General features: G+C 46.6%; 1 protein-coding gene across 2 annotated transcripts in view; it reads right to left on the bottom strand.

Annotated features, from left to right (window-relative positions):
- Window positions 1-21,857, bottom strand: part of GLB1L2 (galactosidase beta 1 like 2) — a 1,021,913-nt gene that overhangs the window by 963,887 nt on the left and 36,169 nt on the right. The window contains exon 1 of one of the 2 annotated variants that reach the window (XM_085647244.1): window positions 6,615-6,694. The exons of the other annotated variant lie outside the window; for it this stretch is intronic. The gene's annotated coding sequence lies outside the window, so the exon portion shown is untranslated. Of the gene's footprint in view, window positions 1-6,614; window positions 6,695-21,857 lie in introns of those variants that run through there. 2 annotated transcript variants of the gene reach the window in all.

Here is a 21,857-nt window from a genome sequence, read left to right as displayed (position 1 = left end):
CCAGTCCATGGTCCGATTACAGTGTCCAGCAACTAGTAGAACAATGGGACTGTGGGGCATCTAGTAAAAGAAAACATTGGGAAAGACAAAAACGAGGGTGATGTAGGAGGTGAAGCATAAACATTTAAGCAAGTAAAGGGTGCTAGTTGAGAGACTCAGAGACGATTATGAATCTGCCATGAGTGTACTGCAAGACCTGCTGGAGAAGTGAGTTCCTGCATTGTAGAATAGCCAATCCACGGGAACACCAGGCAAAGCCAGAGTGCAGGATATTTGTGAACCAATGTCAACCTACAAAAGGACAGTGAGATCCCAGTGAGCTTCCTGAACAAAATGCATGCCAGTTAGTTTTGCTTCATTCCTTTCAAAACAGACTCTTTCTTGATCTTATTATTTACTCCATTGACATTCCGCAGAGCTGAGAGGTCAGAGACAGTTTGTTCAGTGGTCTTCAGTCAGAGAATGGGATGCGAGGTGAAAACTCAACATAACAAACATGGGATAAACCCTTGAAATGTGTCAATGTGTCAGTACCTGATGTAAACTAATTTAAAAACAAAAAAATAACTTAAAACTAAGAACAGCCAATATAACTCTCCTACTCTATATGTCCAACATTAAGTATTGTAGTTTATCGCTGATGAATAATATGAAGCCCCACTGAAAATGAGGAGCATCAATACTATTTCAACATTAATTGAAAACCTCCAACCAACAAAACAAGTACCAGTCAGAAAAGTAGAGGGATTGGGCAAAGTGGCCTGCGTCCAAATAGGTGTTAACGTTCGGTAGGCATGCCATAGGTTTGGGATGTGTGAAGAGCTTCAGCGAGAGAAGTGACTACCATATAGTTTAACCAACCTGGACAAAAGGAGTAGAGAGTTAGGGAACCAAAGATCTGTTGGCAGGATCTGGGAGCACGTTGTGGTAACTTCCAGTGAACATTTGGGTTCTCACCAAGGACAAGAGGGGTAATCCTTCTGGAGAAGGGTTCAAATAGATGACTTGTAGCCAGAGTGAAGTAATACTCTGCCTACTGATGCATATGGACAAAGTTGAAGGTTGGGTCTCTTCTACCCATGCACAAGTTGCATCTAGAGTGTCAAGGTGAATGAGCACGTAGAGGAGATTTATTGTTCGGAGCTTCTGCTTATTGTCTTTGAAGGATCTCTCGAGCTCAAACAAGTGTTGTGTAGTATGGGAACACCATTAGGCTGGACGTGTCTTAATGAACCGAATCCAACCCATGCATTACATCATTATTTTGGTAATTAAGCATCTATACAATCGCTGGCCTTGGTAACACTCCCGGGAAGGTTTCAGAGTGCCCAGCAAGCTTTTTCTCTACAAAGCATGAAGATTGATTTTCTGCTAGGACTATGGACCTCAGGAATTGAGTTGTTTGACTGTGCCTCTGAAGTCTGAGATCCAACTTTCGGCTTCAGTGACAACCAACTGCATTGTGGAGATCCTTGTGTAAAAAAGTTATATCAAGATCCACTTCTCCCATCTTTGCTACTATGCCAGAGCGAGACAACGAAATTGCCTGGGGAATGATCTCAGTGGATGAGACCGGGTCAGTTTGTTCAGTGACAGAGGCAGCGGAAGTGAAGTCAGTTTCAGATATCAATGCAGAAGAGATCTTGGTAATCGCAAATTTATATAAGTTCCCAACATGAGGAATGGGACATATTTTATCCTTTACCATCATTTGAGAATGAGCAGGGGTCAAGATCTCATATTTGATTGGGCCACTGATAAGGAATTTTTACAGAAACGAGAGACATTGGGAGCAAGTTCAAAAACAGTAAGGTATAGCTGCTCATACCAGAGTTTATGGGGGAAGGGAGGGGTAGAACAAAGCTGATATGTATCCCTGGACACTTAATAAAGCACCTGAGCACAACAAAATGAAAGAGGCCACAGATTCTAGCCCAGTTGGAGAAAAATATTATTTCAGTTGGTTGCCCATGTTGATGTCTGCATCTGGCCCTAATGAGAGTTGCTGAATGGAGGATGCTTTGGTTCACTTTATAGTGGTCCAGGCTAAAATGCAGTTCCCTAAATAGAGGAATAGCATATCCCTTGCACAAGTCTGCTTCTGCACAGTAGTACCAGGTATTGGCAGTTTACTGGTTCATGCCTCCCTTAAGTTTGACTGCTGCTCAATGTCAAGGCAGGGGGACATGACCAGACAGTGAGGGAGGTGCTTCCCTAGGGCTGAAAGATGAAAAGCTGCGCTATTTAGCAGCCTGCACATACATTTTAATTACTGTCGGTCTGGTCTTCAGCTCAACCTCCCCTGGGCAGAGCAGTGTGGGTAAACTGAACATGGCCAGGCCGCTCGGTTGAGCCAGCAAAGGAAGAAGACATTTAGGTGAGTGGCAGTCTCCACCAGGTCACAGAAATCAAGCAACCTATCGTCAGCAGTTCACCTGCCTTACCGGAGCCTCCGCCTCCTCTAAGGGCATGATCACAGTCAGGTGATCCCGCAGATGATAAAAGGGACAGTGGAACAAAGGCTGTGTTTCATCTCACCTCCCAGGACAATCTACCTATTGATGCTCGATTCAGAAACACTAGTGTCAGGCCTTTACAGTCGTTCAACCCAACGACTCCAGGACCCATCAGAGCTCTGTTACAAAGTGGAAGGAACTAGCAGATGGGGCGATCCTCCATGAGGTAAGTAGCTAATGGAATGAAGTAACATACAGCAGACTGTCTCTGAGGTCTGTTGGTGTCCATTTAGAGAAAATTATAAGGGATGTTTGGGACTGGGACTGAGCTCCCATAGAAAGTGTCCACCATGATAGCCTGCCTGCCCCCCCCTACTTCCACAGTCTTTAATGGTCTTAGAGAAATGAGCTAAAATATTATTCCTTCTTGTGCTTACATTTCCTCTTCAATAGGGCAGGTTGGCTTTCAAAAGCAGTCAGCGGACTTCTAGAAGGAAATATAGGCTTACATTTCTTTTTCTGCTGGTACAGGGCCACAAGAACCTTAGCCCCTCTCTCCCTAATGGCCTTAAGGTTTAATTTAGAACAGGGATGGCAAGAGTCAAAGACATAATCAAGGCTCAAAAGCCACAGCATCAGGATGTGGCATTTGCTTTTTATACTGAGAGCAGAGTTTAAAACCAGTTGGTTTAGGATGTGCCATGCAAAGCTAAATATTCGGAAAGTAATTTAAAGAAACCAGAGATTAAAAAAATTAAAACCAGAAAAAAGCATTGGTAAACCCAGCAGGTAGCTTCCCTGCTACTTGGAGCTGACCTATTGGCTTTGTCATTTTTTTATGGCTGCAGAGATTCTGCCATGCATGCACGTCAGCCATCCTGTAATGAAGTTTAAAAAAAAACAAGAAACTCCTTTATAAGATGGCCACCATTCATGAGCACGCATGCACAGCGAACATCTTCCAATGGATATTCTTTATTAACTACATTACAAGATGGCCACTTTACATACATGTGAATGTACTGAGGCTATCTAGTAGTGGAATAAAAAAAAAAAACTCAATTGCAAGATGGCTACTGTGCATGCATGTGCAGCAACAGTGAGAGGGAGTGGCAGAGCAATGGAGAGGTTACCACAGGGGACCCCGTAAAGACCCATGTAACCCTCCAAATATGTTATAGCTTTAATGACTGCCTTCCAAAATCGAAGGTAACTTTTAAAAAAAATGGCAACAGCCAGTGGCTGTATGTGTGCATCTATATCTGTCTGTAGGCAAGACCAAAAAATGGTGGGTAAGGCTCACAGAAAAAGGACTGATGACGTTGGTGCAGGTGACGAATTTGAGGAGCTGCAATGTCACTTTCAGCTTGACAACCTACTTTAGCCACAGTGACGCCAACTTGTGTCTTTTGGTTAAACTGCTGAAAGTGTTCTGTATCCAGTGTGATGTGGATCCAGTATGATGCTCAGATAAAAAGTATATGGCAATATTTATCAATAATAACAATGTATTATTTTGGGCTGCAGTCACTGCATGTGGCGCTCTGTAAATCAAAATTCTGCGACATAAAGTATGTATTCAGAAAACAAAACCCCTGCCAAGTCTTCTAGTTCCTATAAAAACTCACTGACAGGAGTAATCAAGCTGTGATCACATCAAAGGGTTTCTGCAAACCACACAGCTGGTCAAATGACTTTACCCAACTAAGGTGCTACCTCACCCAGAACCCTGAGTTACACTATAACAACATATCTTTTGACTCTGAGATAGGCTACTACTAAAGACAGTTACAGTTAAGTAAGAATGTCAAGGCTCTGGATAGGCACCGTTAAAAAGTGGGGGGCAGCAGAGGAAGAAACACTGAGAGACGAGGAGGTGAAAGGGATACGGAAACATCCCATCTCCATGGAATGGGCACAACTCCTGTTCCAGTTTGCACAAGAGACAACACTAGATGACTCACCCATGGCCACACAATCCCAATCCCAAACCCCATCCCTGTCCCCCATAGCGCAAGCAAACACCAACACGTAACAACCATGTGATATGAAGGGCCGACCGCGTACCAGGGCCCCACCAGACTAGTACCCCGGTCCGTAATGGAGACACAAACCCATTCGGGTCTCTCTCTCTCCCCTCGCTACTGACACCACAGCTCCTTAATGGACAAACCAGAATCGGCCACAAAATAGACAACTACCACAATACAATCTGTAGGCTCCCCAACCCCCCCGTCCCCTCCACTTCCCCCCTTAGTCAACTGTTCTACGTTTTCCCCCGACACCCACATAGTCGGCTTATCTGTATTGGGAACGCAATCATAGACAATGTAAAAGATGGTGTACGGGGATAGAGCGGGGGACTGAATATCAACCCACGACTCGTGGAAACCCACATATGCAGGCACCAGACAACCTGCCATTGCCCGTAATAGTCCACCGGAAGTGTAATTTCCATTTCATTTTGCTGTTTCTTACTCACGATGTACGTTATATGATGGGATGGTTGTTCCATGATGCACTGATACCATCCGACTACCTGCATACACCTATCATCATGTACTATTAATAAAGATGTGTAACGATGTACCATGAAAAGTAAAGCTCCCAATAAAGAAATTTAAACAAAAAAAAAACAAAGTAAGGATGTCAAGGCTAGGATAATATACTCTGTACGTAATTGGGTTGCTGTCACAAAGAGAATTCCCTGAGGGCAGCATATTCAGATCTCACCCACCGCAAGGCTGCCTCTGCCTAGCAATTTAGAAAATTAGGCGTGTTGGGCATAATAAGTGCTTCCCGAACTGACCTTTGCTACATGCCACACCTTTCAGCAGTAAAGTGACCATTTCTGCTTCCCACTTATAATACAAAGTCTTTGATGTCTTCCCTGGGGATGTGTCTCTGTCTACTGGGAGTCTCCTTGTTGCCCGTAGCAGCAGAGAAGGTGGTTTTCAGTTTCATGATAATCAGCACTACACGCAGGTGAAGAAAGAGTCAATGGCAACCGTAGGAACACACAGCAGTGCAGTATCTGCAGAAAAGAAAGGTCACAGCTCACCTTGAGTGCAAGTTCAGCACTCTCAATAGGACTTGAGAACAGAGCACCTTGCAGTAGAGAGGGTGCCCTTTTTAAGCAAAGTTCTGCTGAGTTATAATGATTTAGAAGGCTATCTTAAAATGGGAGAAGGCTTTGCATCTCGAAACAGTGGGAAGATCACTGGAGGAGTGTTCTAAAAAACGAAATCCTATATTTGTGCATAGGCCCAAGCTAATCTATTTAGGATGATCAACACCTTACAAGGAAGTTAGTGCAGCATGGGCCACCTGTGGACTACCATATCACATGGACGCCATAGCCGTTGAAAGGTAGATTGAGTCCATGATCTAGTTAGTCAGTTAGTTGCATTACTCTCGTACCAGGTCATCTGGTTTCTACAAGCCTATTGCATAAAATCCTTCTGCCGCCACTGACCTAGCCACTGGAGAATCATCTGCACTTCTTTGTTTCAGATTTCAAATTGGCATCACTTTACTTCATCACCTGAGTCATACCCCTCAGATGTGTCACAAACACCTCTGCAGGTTTAGTGCACAAGAACCTGTTCAAACCCAAACACATGTAAACCTGCTTTCTGTGTGCATATCCAGCAATTCACGCTCATACCCCCATCTTTTGGAGATGCAGATCCGAATCTGCTAATTTTGAATACTTTCCTTTTCAATTCTAGCCTGCTTAAAGCAAAGTTGCTAATTTGGGAAGTCGGCTCACCACAAAGCAGCATCAAAGTAAAGTGTAGCTACATTTGAAACACAATCTCTTTTGGTTGCTAAAATGCCCATAAAATAGGGAAACGGTGGCAATACGTGCTTCTCAGGATTGTCATTCTGCATGAGGACATGAGAGGATAAAAATGCAAAAAGATTCCAAGGAACCAGATCAGCTACAAGCAGCCCAAAATTTGCAACACACAGTTTCAGTCGCTCATTGTAAAGAAGGCGAGGCTTCTACGTTGCCTTATATACTGAATTTAAATTCTGCCCGGGCGGAGTTGACCCACTCACTGAAAGCACTGTAGATTTAAAAAAGTAGCATTTTAAAACAATAACAAATTAATATTGTAATAGAGAACCATGCAAAATTGCATCACTACTTACCTGAGGCAAATATCTGCCAGCGATTGTTGATTAAAATGTATACCAAGCAATGGTCAAGTCACCTCTCAGCACTTTGGACTGTGGAGAGTTAACTGCCCTTCTACCTACTTATTAACTAGATCATAAGACGCCATAACACAAGTAAAACATTAGCTGCACGCCTAGTCATGAACAATTGTCTCCTGTCTGGGAGCTCTGAAGTCGACAATGGCCAAAATACCAAGCTTTCCACGCAGGACTTTGCACTCTACTTGCGTGATTAAGAACAGGACTAGAGATTTGTGCGGCCGATGTCAGATGCAAGAGACTCCTCTGCAAACCCATATTACAGCCAGCCACAGAGCACAAAGGTTTACTTGGCACAGTCATTTCCTGCGGAGGCTCCGTTCATTTGAACAGGCTGGCAGAGCCCGCCGATGTCTAGAGGTAGTTTTAGTAAGCGTGTTTCTAAACGTGTTCCCAATTTGTTCCATAACAGCACCCTCAAGGGCTGTCTGGGCCCCAACTGATTGCACCAAGGTTTGGGATCAATAAATATAACTTTTACCAATGTCCATTAAAAAGAAAGTGAAAAAAGGCGTTAAGGGCAAAAGAAGGCGGGGCCCACTTGACCAACCAGTTCAATAGTTTCAATAGGTTACAAGCTTGTTTAAATGACAATAAATTCCGGTGGCGCAAAAGCACTATTGCCCATGCACAACGGAAGTGGAATGCACAACTTAACAGGTGTGTGCACAGCCTGCACTAACAAACTCGGTGGAAAGCATACAGACAGAAACCCGAGAGAAGGTCATTGTATCGATTTACACAGCACTGGTGCAGACCCCTCATGCATGTTAATAAGGTGTGAAACGTGGCCCAATAGGGGGGATTCAATATCTTGTTGGCCTGATAACATTTTTAATAACGGTTCAACTCAATGAGGTGCATATAAACAACAACAAGCATTTGCAATGCAAAAGGTCTCACATTTATGCGAGTTTGAGCTATTGGCATTGTAAATAAAAGGCATTGTCATTGACAATGCCAATAGCTTAAACTCTCGGAAATCCAAGACCTATTGCATTGCAAATGCGTTTGGCGCCCATGCTATTTAAAAAAAAGAACCTTAGGAGAGAGCGTGTCCGGCAGGACAAAGTTATTTGAGAAAATAGTGCTCAGATACTGTAATTAAAGCCTACTGACTAACAACACACATAACAGGGGGTGTCGCCATGGAGTTTACAAAATAAGAGAAGGGGGTACTAAGGAGCAGAACCGGACTTGCTACAGGGCTTTCCTTAATAAACAATGCAAAACAAATGTTTAAAAAAGTATGATTTACAGCTATTTGTTTTGCATTGTTCATTTGGCTTGGCAGTTCGGGCTGGACTGTTCCCATGAGGCACAGGGTCAAGACTGATTTGCATATGACTGGGTTCAAACTGGAACGGCATGGTGAGCAAAAAACGATGGATTTAGGCCAGATCTCTGTACTGAGGTGAATGTATGACATTGTTCTACATTCTGTCCATCAACTGTTGTTTTTGCATTTGTCACCCCGAGTGGGAAGGGTATGCCCAGACGTGGGTCCCTTGCTCTCCATGCCACTGGAATCAAGCTATCCTGGCTGAAGAGGGGTGAAACCCCGAAACCGGTCCTAGGATGCTTGTTTCCGGTCAGGGAGGACCTGGCTTGGCAGTACGGGCTGGACTGTTCCCATGAGGCACAGGGTCAAGACTGATTTGCATATGGCTGAGTTCAAACTGGAACAGCATGGTGAACAAAAAACGATGGATTTAGGCCCAGATCTCTGTACTGGGGTGAATGTATGACATTGTTCTACATTCTGTCTATCAACTGTTGTTTTTGCTTTTAGAAGCGCCGGCAGCTCTCCAGCAGCAAAATCAAGCCCCTCAGCAGTGAACCTGGACCCCACCCTTCCACCCCAGCAAAAAACACCCGGTAGCCAGTCAAGCCGTGCTAAGGAGGGACTACTAAGTCTATTGACCAATGAACAGCCACAGTTTACAGTGGACAATGACACAAGCCAATTAAAAATATGGGCGGAGAGTGGGCGGAGCTTCAAGTCCCAACCCGAATTTAGCATGCCTCGCAGAGCACAGCATGAGCTGCCCAGGCTCAACCTAAAAATGGAGAACAAAATGAAACTGCTGCGTTTTGTTTGCTTTCAATACATACAAGACGTCAAACTACTATAGTTGCCACCTTGTGAAAAAGTGGTTATTGGTTGAGGTGTGTGAAACCCTTCTCAAGCAACAAGCACAATCCCTGTCAGGGTGAACCACAAAAAGTCCACCAGTGCTTCACCCTCTGGTAGCTTGGCACAAAAACAGTCAGGCTTAATGTAGAGGCAATGTGTAAAGTATTTATGCAGCACACAAACAGTAATAAAGTGAAAACACAACACAAGAAAAATCCCACACTAATCTAGAAAAATAGAATAAGTTTTAAAAAAATGATACCAGAATGACAAAAATCCAATCAAGAGAACTGGAGATATGCAATTGCAAAGCCTTAGGTAAAAGTAGCACCAAAAAGTGCGTAGTTTTAACTGTGGTTAGCTGATGGTGCTGGACTGGGACAAAGTTACAAGTTCAGGCTGACCGCAATGGAGTGCGAGCTGGGTACAGGATCGAGTTCAGCCCGCTGGACAGAGTACTTGGTTGTGCTTGAGCTGAGAAGTCCTGTGTTGCGACTGCCTCAAATTGGGTTGGTTCTAATGGGGCCGCTAATCGGGAGCTGCGAGGAGCTGTATCAAGTTGCGTCGAGCTGCTTCAGTTCCGATGAGGCTGCCAATCAGGAGCTGCATCGCACTTCGTCAGTTCCAATGAGGCCACCAATCAGGAGCTGCGAGGTGCTGCGTAAAGCTGCGTTGGGTCCGAGGAGTTTCCAGGTGTGTGGCAAAGCTTTGCGTTACTTGGTGTCAGTTCGGATGAAACTTTCAGCTGTGTGGAGAAGCAAAGCTTCGCTTTGCATCAGTTCTGATGACCCTTCAGCTGTGCAGCAAGGCTTGGCGTCAGCTGTGCAGCAAGTTCGTTTTGATCAAGCTGGCAGCTGTGAGGAGAGGCTTTGCAGGGCTTAGAGGTGTATCTGATGGAGCCTTTAGTTAGATAAGGAGGAGTTCTCGCTGAAACCAGCCAAGGGTTAAGGAACTGGGGAAGCACCTCTTGAGGATCAGGGACTCACACTAGAAGAGGCCAGCAGGCCTCAGTCACATCCGGTTGCAGGTCCAGGCAAGTCCAGTATAGCAGGGCAGCTGGGCATGGCAAGGAGGCCTCTAGAGCTTGTTGTGTCTCTGTGGCTCAAAACAGGAGGCCAGTCAGATATTCCTTGGAGTCAGTGTGGTGTTCCTGGGTTCAAGGAGCAGGCCCAGGATTCCTTTCTCATGCAGCAGGGAAGCACAGCAGTCCTTCCAGCAGCAGGACAGCAAAGCAGTCCTTTTTATGAGTCTTCCACAGGTCTAGAAGATCTGATAAGTGGTTCAAGAGGACCAATACTTATTCCTGGTGCCAGCCTTTGAAGTGGGTGGACTCCATACAATAACCCCATCTTTGATTCTAGAAAGTTCCTTCCTTCCCCTCCCAAGGCTCCAAGTAGTCTAAGGTGACAAAAGACTGGTGTCAAGTTCCTTGGTGTGTGTGTGCTGGAGGCAGCCCTTTGAAATGTAAGTTGGGCAGGGAACAACTCTGTCCCAAACATCCTAAAGGGTGGCCCATCCTGCCAACACACAGCCCCCCTTTATCATTACCAGAATATGTAAAACTAAAAAACACAGGTCCTACTTTTTCAATACAAGGCACCCTGTACTATGGGCTCTTTAGGGCCTACCTTTGGGGTGACATATGTTTTAAAAAAGAAGATTTAGGCCTGGAAAAAGGTTTATTTTGCCAGGTCCATTTAGCAGTTAAACCTGCACACAGGCTGCAGCAGGTCTGAGACATAGTTACATGGTTCACTTTAGTGGATGGCGCAATATGTGCTGCAGGCCCACTAGTAGCATTTAATTTACAATCCTTCGTACATGTACTACCACTTTACTAGAGACGTACAACTAAATTAAATGTGCCAATCAGGTGTATGCCAATTTTATGTTTATGGGAGAGAGCACAAGCTCTTTAGCACTGGTTAGCAGTGATAAAGTGAGCATGGTCCTAAGGCCAACAAAAACGAATTCAGCAAAACAGAAGCGATGAAGGCAAAACGTTTGGGGGACTACTATTCAAGGGTGTCAGGTCTAACACAGCATTTAAGGAAAACAAAAGGGGGGGGAGGGAGTAGAGAGGTACCACTCAACCTGAGTGGTGGAGGTGGATACGTCCTCCCAAGATTCAATCAATAAACATAGTGATCCACCCACAGATGTATGTGTATATGTCAGAATTTCCCCGGACAAGGTGTAGATCCCCACGATGGTGGAGAGTACACACTAGTTGTTAAAATACCCCTCACACACCAAAAGGGCCCTTGGTGTCATGCTTCATCATAGGGGTCTTCCCGCCCCTCTACGGGACGGGGCGTGCTACGACCTACGTGTACGTGGGAGCACTGTTATTATGAGACAACTATGTGTATTGTGAGGGTGTGAGAGGAAGGGTCAGGGGTGAATGGAGAAAGTGAGATAAAAAATACCTGGCTCGTCGGTCTAGAAGACTTTAATATACCTATGAGCTGGTATTAATAAAAGGTGGGGGGAGGAGGTGTGTATGCCTCAATGAGCTGTGCCTCCTATGTCTGCCGACATGTTTCGAAGCTCCCCAGGCTTCTTCTTCAGGACCATAAGGATCCCTCCCTAAACTCACAGTGGCGTGTAATAACGTGAAAGAATTATCGTGTAAAGGAAAAAATGTTCCTAAAAGTGTTAAGTATATGGTGCCTCAATGGGTCTTTACGGCCAATATACCTGGAAAGAAACACATAAATGGGGAAAGAATAAAGACATATGTCCTCTGCTAGATGTACATTCCATCGTGAGCATTCAGTGACCTGAAAAAAAGTGATAAAATAGTCTGCTTTTATCATTAATCAGCTTGCGTGACGTGTCTCAGTGCGACGTGAGGCAAACAGTAGTACACTGACAAAGAACAAAAACACACATAAAACATAAACCACACACTCTAGAAAATAGAACAACACACCAATAATTATTTATGTCCAATATCTATATGCTGACCATTAGTTGGTGGTAGGGCAACAAAGGTAGACATACTTGATTTCTGTACATTTTAGAGCGTCATGAGCCTGATGCACGGGTGGTTGGAGTGCCTGATAGGCTATCTATAAAAAGAAAAAGTAAAGTACATCCCACAAGGATTGGTCAAAGGTGGCAACAAAGTCCTCCTAATTGGGAAGTCTTCTAATCTCGGCTGTGCCGTACTTACGACTCCCGGGATCACTGCCCTCCTGAATGCAACCTCACCGTGTGGCTCCGTAGGACAAGTGAGTCCATGGTGGAGGTCGGTTTAAATACCGGAATCCGCCGGTATTGTTAATTGGTACTGGCGTGAAAACAGATTAGTGGAGCATGCAGGTAGGGCTCCGCTTGTTCTGCCATGAATGACCCGGAACCGGAAGTGTCCGGGTCCGCTTAGGAAAGTAAACATAGGGAATAACCCATTACGGGAGAGCGCCGTAATCATCTATACGGCGCTTCGAAGTCGGAAGGGAAATTATCTGATTGTGACACAAACGGCTATAGGTATTGCCATCATGAGCCCAAAACCGGGAATGCTCCGGTTTTTGTAATGTGCGATCGGGGGGTCTAATGTGAAAAAAAGAAGAAAAAAGAACAATACAGATTGGCAAAATACTCAGGGGGGTGTTATCCTGGGGTGGAAGCAAAGGTCTAATATGCATCAATATTCACGAGTTCAATCATTACGTGGTTCAGCCCATAAGGGGAGGAGAAAGGCGTTGTAGAAGCGCCAGAGCCATATAATGATCTTTGTATATTTCTAGACATACGTATGGGATCAAAAGGCACGATGTTGGCTGATTCTTTATTTTTAGGGAAAGGAGAAAGGATAGCTTGCTCACAAATATGTGGGGGTGCTAGTGTTTCCAGGATGTGCCAAAATACACTAACAAGATTAGTCTTTCTCAGATGAAAGGTACATATATTCCCTAAGCTATATTCTGGGGATAATTCGACCCAGGGGGAATCAATTTTGGACACATGAACTAAGAAATTCATCACACAAGAGGTCATACAATCAAAATAGGTGGCAGGCTGACAGAGGCTCTCAATTATATCGGATTACTCTTGTTTTTGTTCCCAAAGTGCGCAAAAAATACTTGCGTAAGGAAGTCATTCACTGGTGACTGGTATATACATACCCTTAGGTTTAGTCTGTGGAACGTTCAATACTGGAAGTATCAATGGGGACATATGAACTCATGTCCTCATAGTCTACACAGGAGGTCAGCCATCCATGCAGCATAGATGGCAAGTTGAATGAAATAGTATTGTTCCAGTAGCTCAAGTATATTCTGTTGTTCATCGGTGGAATTGGTTCCATGGGATCTCATCGTTAAGTCCCTGGATGTGTGTTCCCAGACGGAACACCCAACGTTGTTCCTTCTCAAAAAGGCCGTTCTCTCCTTCCAGTCGCTCTATCACTGTCCATTGTAGGTCTTCCACTCCGTGTGTTGTGGTTAGGTAATGGTTGGACATCTTTGTTGTGCTTCTCCCACATCTGATGTTACTTCTATGTTCCCCAATACGTATTTTTACCGGTCTAGTAGTCATACCTACATATTCTAATCCACAGGGGCAGGTGATTAGGTATACTACATTCTTGGTGTTACAATTGGTGAAACTCCTCTGGTCCCATTCACTGCCATTCCTGAACTTGATATGTGTACTCCTGTTTGTAAGATGGCATGTACTGAAATTTCCGCATGGGTAATGTCCCTGTACAGGAGGTAGTGTCCTTTCAGGTATGTTCCTCGGTATTAGCCTTGGTCTTGTCCAGACGAGCATATCCTTCAAATTTTTACCCCTCCTGTGCGCGAACATCGGTTTCGCGATGTTGAGATCGCAACTGTTCAAGAGGTGCCAGTGTTTGTTCACTATTTTTGTGATTTGGTTGGAGTGAGTGTTATACGTGGTAACACATATGGGCCTTTCTTCAATTGGTGTTTCCACTCTGTCTTCCAAAAGGGCTTCCCTATTGTTATTTATTGCCCTCTTCATTGCTTTGTCAACAATTTTTTCAGGGTAGTTGTGTTGTATTAACTTACTACGTAAATCAGTGGCCTGTTGCCTGAAATCTCGTAGTTCGGTACAGTTCCTCCAAAGGCAGAGGAATTGTCCGTAAGGTAGATTCTCTCTCAGGTGTCGGGGGTGAAAGCTGTTAAATAGTAGAAGACAGTTTTTGGCCGTTACTTTAAAATGTGTAGTTGTCTTCAGTGTACCTTCCTCCGGGTAGATGTTAAGATCCAAAAACACCAAGTTCTCACAAGATATTGTGTGTGTGAATTTGAGAAATGCATTCTGTTGGTTGAGCCATATTAAGAAGGATTCAGCCGAGTCACTATCACCTTCCCATATTACCAGAACATCGTCGATGTATCTCTTCCAAACCTTGATGTGGTGCAGGAAAGGATTGATGTTATTCAGAATATTATTTGCTTCCAGGTGGTGGACATAGAGGCCTGCCAGACTTGGAGCAAATGTACTTCCCATGCTGGTACCGTGTCGTTGCTCATAGAAAGTGTTGGCGTACATCAAATAAATTCTTGGTAAGTGCCAGTGAGATACATTCCAACACTACACTACGGGGTGTCTGGTAGTCCTCAATGATGGCCATGGTCTCATCGTGAGGGAGACTGGTGTACAGACTTTCCACATCAAGTCCCATGAGGAGATTCTTTGTGGGGTCAAACTCGATATCCTTCAGTAGTTGCAACACTGCCTTGGTATCGCGCAAGTAGGTACTAGTCGCCTGCACGAAAGGACGAAGGAATGCGTCCGCAAACTTGGATAAAGGTTCCAAGATAGAATTTATTCCGGAAACTATTGGTCGTCCTGGGGGATGATCAAGGTTTTTATGGATCTTAGGTATAGTGTAGAAATAGGGGACCCTCGGGCATTTATTAATAAGGAATTCAGCCTCTTTTTTAGATACCCAGTTGTGGGCCACTGCCTCTTCCACCATTGATGTAATTCTCACCCTAATGGATTCTGTGGGGTCATCATGCAGGGTGCCATAGTTCCTACGGTCTTCTAGAAGTTTTCTGCATTTGTTGTCGTAATTTTCTGCTGATTGAAGTACAATGGCTCCTCCCTTATCCGCAGGTTTAATTACGTTATCTTGGTTCATAGACAGTTGATGTATTGCCTCTTTCTCTTCCTTTGATGTGTTCTGGAAGGTTGCATTGTTATGTGCTGTAAAACCCTGGATTTCTCCCATCACTGCCTTCTCAAAGGCCAGGAGTTCAACAGGGAGTGAAGAATCAGGAGGGACGAAGGTGGACTTATTACGTAACCCTGTGTCATTATTATCCATCTCTATGGGTTGGTCTTTGAAGAATGCCTTCAATTTCAATTTTCGAATAAATTCGGTCATTTCTGAGCAGGCTTTGAATTTATCAAAACGATTCGTAGGTACGAAACCCAGTCCTTTTTCTAGGACCTTCTTCTGGGTTGATGTTAATGTCAGGTTGGTCAGGTTCACCACCAAACTCACTTCCGGCTGGTTGATGGTAGTGATGGCGTGCTGCTGGTCATGCTCCTGGTTGATACTCGAGGGGTTTCGACTTCCGGTGTGGACCAATGGACGTTGTAAGCCCCTCTGTTCCGGCCCCTTCGTGGTCCTTGGCGTGCCCCTAAAAAAGGCGGTGGGGGTTGATAATTATAATCATATTCCTGTGGGGGTGGTATCCAATGAGGGAAAGGTCCCCCCAGCGGTTGGGGGCCGTACATATAGGGGGGTACGGAGGTGGTCCTTGATAGCCATTCCAACCTCCCCCTCTTGGTTAAAAAGGTCGCTGGTTTTGGTTGTCCCTTCCCCTATTGTAACGTCTGCCACTTCCCCTACTCGAATTTGAATGATCAGAACCGGTATCTGAGGCATCTCCGTCAGAGTTATAGTCCTGATTCTTCGCAACATAGTCATCACGCGTATAAGGATACACACGTTCATGACTGAAGCGTGCTGTATCCTTCTTCAGCTTATTGTATTTGCTCAAATTCAGTAATCTCTTGATTCAATTCCTCTAGCCGTTTCTTGAGGATACTGGGAGAAATATAGGCTTTTAGTCGTACTTCCAAATTTTGAATATCAATCTTGAGTTCTTGTGTGAGTCTTGTGGCTGTTTTTATAATGAGGACCAACCAATCCCGAGTACAGTGCCACGATATTAGTGACCAATCACGTTTGAAAACCTTGTCTTGTTGGAAAATATATGGTTCGTTGCGAACTATTAGACCCTGGGGGGGCGCATTTGCTCGTAGATACTCAGTCATAAGTAATCCATGGAGAGTAGTTTTTATTTGTTTTTTTTTTAGATTGGCTAACACAGCTCCATACAGCAAATATAGGACCCCATTCAAAAAATAAATTTGATAATTTAAGCATTGTAGATTTCTGCCTAAATATGCATAGATGTCCTCATTTTCTAGGATTCAAGATAAATTAGTGTGTGTTAAAAAATATATTCAACGTGTAGATTTGAAGCATACTCCTTTTCCTGTCTACTCACTTCCTCAGAAAATTTTTGGGAGTATGGTGAATTGTATCTATACATTTCACTTTTTATCTTCTTATTTGTGTGAAGGAAATCCTTTCCTAAAAGCCCTAAATATATATAGGGAATTTGGACACTTAAGCTAACCCTTTTCTGGACAAAAATCACATGTAAAACTAGAGTGGGGAATGTTACTGGGAATGGCTCAAAAGGTAACTACTTTATCCAAGCATTATTAATGATGCCTCTGTTTTGGCTCCTTTGAAAACACGCATTTTACCACCCTTTTACAAAACACACCACCGCCGACTTTCTGCAATAATTTCTGGTATGTTTTTTGGGGTGGTGGTTATGGGGAGCAGAGGTCAGATATTTATGGAAATTCTAATGCTTTGAGTCAGGGCTTGAGAATTATTTTTTTGCAGTCCCAAACTATATTTTCAGTTGCAAAATGTGTTGTGAATCTGGCCCATTGTGCCTATATTTTGGTACATTTAACTCACATAAGACATCGAGGATCCTAACTATAGATCAACCCACAATACACAATTTATCTCAGCTTATGAAGGGCAAAACACTTAGTGGGTCTTGCAAGTAAGCCTACCCATAACTGACAGCCTTCATTCAAAGCTGAAATCAACATATTGAATACCACATACAAATAGTGGGCTGGAATTTGCTGTTTATATCACAAGTAGAAAAAACTGGATGATGTGGTCTTGCTGACGATGTTCATGTAAGACAATACATGTTGTTAAGTGGTGCTATTTTCTTCTCCTGATGTCTCCTATTCATCTTCTCCTATGTAAGTAAGGGCTCAGACAACACTGAAACTAAAACCGTCCTAAAAGCTTGTTCAAAGGAAATATTTCGAGAAACCAAAAGTAGATACGGTTGAGGACATCTGTGTTGGGCGGCAGTCTAAGAGAACTGTCAATTAATTATTTTTAAGATGTCATTAAACGTAAATACAACATCTAAGAGTAAACCCTATCTTCAGTCATAGACTCAGAATAACTGTAATGCTGTCTTTCAGTGATAACAAAGTTATACTAGACTTGTACACAGTAATGTTAGTACTTGCAAAACTCTCCTATCCTCTGTCGTGCCTTAAAAATAAAGACCTCGGGGGAGGAGCCTAGCGCTTGACCAAGATGGCCGCGTGAGCTTAGAGCTCCCGAGACCCTCGCGCCCTCCGTCGACTATCCTGTCTTTAATCCTGATGGTATGCATGGCACCGTGTTGCTGAGTTGTCAGGGAGGCGATTGATGCTACCCGCGGTCGGATCGCCCATCGGGAACCGGACTTAGGACTGGCGGAAGATTGCGGCCTAACTCCCGGGGATGCCAGGGGCTAGAGTTGGCAGGATGCCCGACTCCTAGTTGATCAACAACGGCCTGGCGAGGTGTGAACTGTCGGACGGAGGTCCTCGCTCTTTCACTTTCGATTTCGTTCCCTTTGTTTGCCCGGACACTGTAGAGCTCTGGGTGGCTTTATTACCCCAAGGACGCTCGGCGGGCTACTCTGGCAGCTCAAGGCAGACCTGCTCACTCCTTATTCCTCTCTCCGAGAGGGAACAGTCTTAACTGCATTGGACTGCCTGGAGTCCATTATGTCGGGCAAAGCAGAAGGAGATCGGCTGAAGACTAAGTCCACCAGGCGGGGAACGTATTCCCAAGTCAACAGTATGGACCGCTACGCCCTCCTGAAAGCATCGCCGAGTGGATCGAGCCAGGCGCCGGATGCCCAGAAGGAGGACTCGCATGGGACACCGGAGCTCTCCCTACAGGATGTCATGGGCGCGCTCGACGGGATGCAGACCTCGATGGGGAGACAGTTCGAGGCCCTGGCACATAAGGTGGATGCCATCCTGGTAGATGTCAATCTGATCCGCTCGGACCTGGGCAAGACGAACGAACGCGTTAAGATCCTGGACCACAAGACCACGGGCCTCACTGATGATGTTGCGGATCTGCAGACCGAGGTTCGGAAGCTGAGGGCCGAGAGTGACCTCGCCGCCCGCCGGCTGGAGGACTTCGAGAGCCGGGCCAGGCGCAACAACGTGCGCGTCATCGGGGTCCCGGAATCCTCGGATGAGGCTTCGGCGGACCTGCTGGTGGAGGATTTGGTCCTCAATCATCTGAAGCCTAAGGGCCTTGGGAAGTTTTTTGCGGTGGAAAGGGCCCATAGGGTGCCGGGCGGGCGGCCCAAGGCGGGTGCCCCGCCGCGGCCGATTGTCGCCCGGCTCTTTCATTTTCGAGATCGGGACGCTATCCTGCAAGCTTCGAGGGTGACGGGCCCAGTCCCCTTCCAGAATGCGTCGGTGAATTTCTATCCGGACTTCACCCAGCAGGTGCAGAGACAGAGACAGAGCTTCCTGGGGGTGAAGCGGAGACTTCGGGAACTGGATCTGAAGTATGCCATGCTTTTCCCTGCCAGACTACGGGTGGTGCATGAAGATCGGACATTCTTTTTTGACTCTCCTGTTATGGCCGACGAATGGCTGGACGCTTTGCCCCGGCGACGGACGGGGGATGACACAGCCGAGCATGGAGGCAGTGGCCGGGATGGACAGGGCTGATATCTCAGAGCCGGCCTGACTTGATTTGACCATACTTGAAGATTTGAACAGAGTGCAGTAACTGTGGAGGGTTGCGGGAGGACGAGGGGTGCTCTTTTCCTCCCTTAGGGTACTTTTTGTAGATTTTTTGTTTTTGTAGGGCGACAGGCACACTGCAAGTTGGGGGGGCTTTGTAAGCTGCAGCAGGGGTGCAGGGTGGGGGGAGTTTTGGGGATTTTGAGTTTGTTGTTGGGGGGTTTATTTCTGCAAGGCATGATGATTATCCTCAGGGCTGTTCCATGGTGGCTCCTCGGGTGTGGGGTGGGCCTCTTTCCGTTTGAGGATGGGGGTAGAGGCTTAAGTTTTATAAGCTGGAATGTTAATGGTTTGGGGGATCGCATCAAGAGGGGGATTGTTTTGCAATTTTTGAAACGCTCAATGCCAGATGTTGTCCTGCTGCAGGAAACGCATCTCATAGGTAATACGTGCTATGCCCTGAATAGGAAGGGGTATAAATTCATTGCACACTCGGGATTCTCTTCTGGGTCCAGGGGTGTGGGCATCCTCGTTAGAGCATCGTTGCCTTTTGAGGTGGACTCCACCATTGTTGACGATAGGGGGAGGTTTGTGGCGGTGGCGGGGCGGTGGGAAGGAAGGACTTTGGTTTTGGTTTCGGTTTATGTCCCGCCGGCCCTGCAGGCCTCCACATTTGCTGAACTGGGCAGGGCTTTGCTGACTCTCCCGGGGGGAATGCTGGTAGTGGGAGGGGATTTCAACGCTGTGGGCTCCGGACTGTTGGATAGATACCCGCCCAGGGACACAGGGGGGGCTCAGAAATGGCTTCCAGACTTCCTGGATACGTTTGGTCTGATAGACTGCTGGAGGCTCCGGCACCCCACACAGAGTCAATACACGTTTCACTCCGGGGCGCATGGTAGCCTCTCCAGGATTGATTACCTGCTCACTCTGGCCGCACATGCCTCGTTGATATCCGAGGCGAGGCACATGGCACGCGGTATCTCTGACCATTCGCCAGTGTGGATCCGGTTGGATCTAGGTCGGGAGGGAGGAGGGAGGGTGGCCCCCATCAACCCATGGTATTTCCGAGACCCCAAGATGCGCAGCGCCCTGGTAAAGAAGGTGGATAATTACTTTAAGGACAATCTGGGAACCGTGGACTCGGCGGTGTCGCTGTGGGAAGCTTTTAAGACCGTGCTTCGGGGGGAAGCCCTCTCCCTGGTGGCGGCTGCCAAGAATCGGAGGGATGGCGAGGTGCGGCAAGTGGAGGAGGAGATCGCGGCCCTTGAGGGGGCTATGGAGGAGGAGGTTACAGAGTCCTCACTGCATGAGCTTTGCTTGAAGCAGGCGGAGTATAGGGACCTGGTGACGAACGCCGCTAAGACCCTCAGTAGGGAACAACAGGGCCGCCTGTATGACGTTGGGGATAAGGCAAGGAAACTCCTGGCGTGGTTGGACAGGAAAGAACGGGTCAATAGAGTGGTGCCAGAGTTGACGGGAGAGTGGGGCGAGGCGATTGTGGAACCTGAGGGGATTGTGAAGTGTTTCGCGGAGTATTTTCGTAGGGTTTATTCCGCGGTGTCGGACAGGCCGCCCGAGGACTCGTCTGATCTCCTCCGTGATATCGAGTTGCCCTGCCTCTCTGACATAGATAGGGACGATTTGGATGGTGACATAACGGTTGACGAGGTGGCGGGGGCGATTCGCGCTTTAAACTCGGGTAAGGCCTCTGGACCGAATGGACTGCCGATCGACCTGTACAAACTGTTCCCGGATAGGGTCGCCCCTCACCTGCGCGCCATGTTTTTGGAGGCGCGGGGGGATGGGATCCTTCCGTTGGATCAGCGGCTAGCGTCGATCGTGGTCATACATAAAGAGGGTAAACCCCGAGATAGGTGCGCCTCCTATCGGCCCATTTCACTCCTCAACGCTGAGCCGAAAATTCTGGCCAAACTCCTGGCTACCCGTTTGATTAGGGTACTTGGCGATTTGGTCCACCCGGATCAATCTGGCTTCATCCCGCACCGAAACACAGCATTAAACCTTAGGCGTCTTCATGGCGTCATCGCCAGGGCGGGCACGCTGCGTGAACCGGCTATTGTGGCATCTCTTGATGCCACGATGGCCTTTGACACGGTGGAGTGGGCATACTTATGGGCCGTGCTGGCCAAGTTTGGTTTCGGTCGCGGTTTTGTGAGTTGGGTTCGATTGCTGTACGAGGGGCCACTAGCGAATGTTGTGGTGAATGGTCGGGCATCTACTCCGTTTAAGCTTGGTAGGGGTACTCGGCAGGGTTGCCCCCTGTCGCCTCTGTTGTTCGCCCTCGCCCTTGAACCGTTGGCTGCGTGGATACGTTGGCACCCGGATATACGGGGCCTTCGGTGGTCGCCTGATCACGAGGACCGTATTTCGCTTTATGCCGATGATATCCTGCTGTATCTTGCCTCACCTAAGAAGTCACTTATAGTGGTCTGTGACGTACTCGCATCGTTCGGTAGGAACTCGGGGCTTGTGATTAATTGGGGCAAATCGTACTTGTACGTTCTTAGTGGCGAGGTCCCACCGATCCCTAGAACATGTCCGATACAGGTTGCCCAGCAGGGTTTCGTGTATTTGGGGATTTTTATATCCATGGATCCTGCTGTGCGCTATGAGAGGAATCTGCTCCCCCCCTTGGCACGCTTGAGGCGAGATGTTGAAGGTTGGCGGAGGCTGCCGCTCTCCCTTTTTGGGCGTGCGGCCCTGTTCAAAATGATGTCTCTTCCCCGCTTCCTCTACGCCCTCCAGAACACCTTGGACTGGGTACCGGCCAAATACTTTCGGGAGGTCGAAGGCCTCCAACGGACGTTGCTGTGGGATGGGCGGCCGCGAATAGCTATTTCAAAGTTGACGCTCCCATGGTACGATGGGGGCATTGCGCTCCCAGACATCCGACGGTACTATTGGGCCACGCAGCTGAGCGCGATCAACCATGG

The sequence above is a fragment of the Triturus cristatus genome, chromosome 3_2 (assembly GCF_964204655.1).
Source record: "Triturus cristatus chromosome 3_2, aTriCri1.1, whole genome shotgun sequence".
Classification (NCBI taxonomy): domain Eukaryota; kingdom Metazoa; phylum Chordata; class Amphibia; order Caudata; family Salamandridae; genus Triturus; species Triturus cristatus.
Note: the sequence above shows the minus strand (reverse complement) of the source record. Positions and strands in the feature narration are given on the sequence as shown.